Here is a 3094-nt window from a genome sequence, read left to right as displayed (position 1 = left end):
AATTCAAGGCCACTTGAATCACTCTCCACATATACTTCGCAATGGGACACTGAAAGAACAGATGATCAATAGATTCATCAACCCCACAGAAACAGCAAGCCAAAGAGCCTTTCCAGTTCCTTTTCTTCAAATTATCCTTAGTAAGAATTTTAGTTCTTACAACTAACCAAAAGAAAACCTTGATTTTTTGAGGCAATTTAGATTTCCACAAAAACTTATATGGAATCAAAACTTGATCAACCATTCTCTTTTTGTACATAGAATTCACAGAGAATCCTTTTTTTCTCAGATTCCACATAATTTTGTCCTCCTGATCCGACAAAGACACCTACTTACAATGACTAATCATTTCATCAAATAACACCCTCAAAATACCCACAATCCTTCTTCTAAAAGTAAGAGCCTCAAAATTAGAAGTAATTGCCTCATTAACTGTAATATCTTTGACATAGGTCAAGTCAAAAAGAACAGGAAACTGAACAGACAAAGGCAGATTACCAATCCAAATACTTTTCCAAAAGCTAGTCTTCAGACCATCACCAATCACAGTTTTACAGAATTTATAAAAATTGTCACGCAAACTCAGGATTTTTTTTCTAGAAATGTGAATCACCTTGTTTTTGTTTAATCAAAATGAGGGGTTTTCCCTTAATATATTTACTGGCAATAATCTTTTGCCATAAGCCTTTCGAAGTTTCAATATTCTAGAGCCATTTAGATAATAAGGAATCATTCATAAGCTCAAGATTCAGGACCCCCAATCCTCCCTGACTTTTGGGAGAGCACACTGACATCCAATCCACTAAATGAAATTTTTTGGACTGACGACCCCCTTGCCACAGAAGACGCCTCCTAAGAGTATCAATTTTTTTGATAACCGACTTAGGGGCAGGATAAATCGAGAGCATATATAAAGGAACATTAGACAAGCAACTGTTTAAAAGAGTAAGTCTACCTCCAAGACTCAGGAATCTTCCCTGCCACCCAGCTAGCCTTTTTCCAGCTTCTCAATCATGGGCACCCAAAGGCTATTATTTATTTTCTTCTTATCAATTGGCACCCCTAAATATTTCATAGGAAGATTACCAATCAGACAGGTAAAGATATCAGCATACAAATAATCAATCTCCTTAGCATTACCAAAGCACAAAATTTCACTTTTATGAAAGTTTATTTTTAAGCCTGACATGCTTTCAAACAAACACAAAATGAATTTAAGATTTCTGGCCCCTTCTAAGCAATCTTGAATAAGAAATATGGTATCATCAGCATATTGTAAGCAGCAACACCCATTTTGAATGATATGAGGAATCAGACCTTCAATCAAACCCTCAACTTGAGCTTTCTGAATCATGCAAGCTAAACCATCAGCAACCAAATTGAATAGGAGGGGAGAAAATGGATCCCCTTGCCTCACCCCTTTGTGAGTAGTGAAATAAGGACCTAGATTATTATTAGTTTTGATGGCAACTTTGCCACCACACACAATCCTCATTACCCAATCACACCAAGTACTCCCAAAACCTTTTTTCTCCATCATATTATAGAGGAAATGCCAATTTACCTTGTCATAGGCTTTTTCAAAATCAATTTTTAAAACCACTCCACTTTGATTTTTCCTCATAACCTCATGAAGAATTTCATTGAGGGAGATGACCCAATCCATAATATATCTGTTTTTAATGAAACCATATTGAGAATCACTTATCACTTTTGTGATACAACTCGCAAGCTTGTTGTTCAGAACTTTGGAAATAATTTTGTAACACACATTCAAAAGACAGATAGGTCTAAAATTCTTCATGTCAGCCGCATTATCCATCTTTGGTAATAAAGTGACCATCCCGTAATTCGGCCTTTCTATCTTAAGATTTCCAACATAAAAATCATTGAATAAATGCAAGATATCCAATTGAATCGTATCCCAAAAATTTTGAAAGAATTCAGCAGCAAAACCATCGGGACCAGGAGCACTATTATGCTTCATCTCGAAAATCACTTTTTTAATCTCATCAATAGAAAAAGGAGCCGTAAAAAAATGACCTTTCATTGTCCGACAACTGATGCATATTGAGGTTATACATATTAATACTAGATAACACAGAAGGGCCAAATAGATATTTATAATAGGAAGAAGCAATTTTATTGATACCTTCAGCATCATTCACAGAGACACCTTCATGATTCAAGAAGGGGATTTTAACCCTCCGCTTCCGACCTTTAGCAAGAAGGTGAAAGAACTTAGTATTCTCATCACCCTCATTGATGAATTTTTCTCTAGCGGTTTGCTTTTTTTTGCAAATTTCTTCTTCCATGATTTTTTTCAGATTCCACTCCATATCAAGCTTTTCAATTCTTTCAGTATCCAAAATACCCATCATTTCGCTTTTTTATCTAAAATGTCAATTTTTTCCATTAATTTTTTTTTAATTTCAAGTATCTACCTTCAACGTTAATATTCCAACCTTTCAACAAATTTTTCAACCGTTTGGTTTTTTCTTTCCAAATATCAATATTGTTTTTGCTTCTAACAGGCAGAGACCAATTTTTTTCAACCAAAGACCTAAACTCAGGTCTCAGCCTCCAACATAATTCATATCTAAAATCTCTTTTAGCAGGAGAAGAAAAATCAGTTCTAAGACATAAAGGCACATGATCAGAAAAGGACCTACTAAGACCAGAAACATTCACATTATTATAATGCAGATCCCACTCCGGGCTAACAAGAAATCTGTCCAACTTCTCATAAGTAGGTGGATTTCGATTATTAGACCAGGTAAAAAGTCTACCACAAAGATCCAATTCAATCAGCTCATGAACATCAATAATAGAATTAAAAAGGGAACTCCACTTATTGGTACCCCTGGGCTTGTTCTTATCAGAATCTTTTCTATGAATGTTAAAGTCTCCTCCAATCAACATTGGATGAGAGCACTTGGAACAGAAAGAGGACAATTCACTTAAGAATTTCTGTTTTTGATCATTTTGAGCAGCCCCATAAACATTGATAAAATTCCAAATAAATTCTGATTCTTTTTGAATCACCAGAGTCCGAATCATAAATTCACCCAACTCTTTCTCTCTAACATCAAAC

The sequence above is a fragment of the Zea mays genome, chromosome 2, assembly GCF_902167145.1.
Source record: "Zea mays cultivar B73 chromosome 2, Zm-B73-REFERENCE-NAM-5.0, whole genome shotgun sequence".
Taxonomy (NCBI): Eukaryota; Viridiplantae; Streptophyta; class Magnoliopsida; order Poales; family Poaceae; genus Zea; species Zea mays.
The sequence above is the reverse complement of the archived record's forward strand: the minus strand, read 5'-3'. Positions refer to the sequence as shown.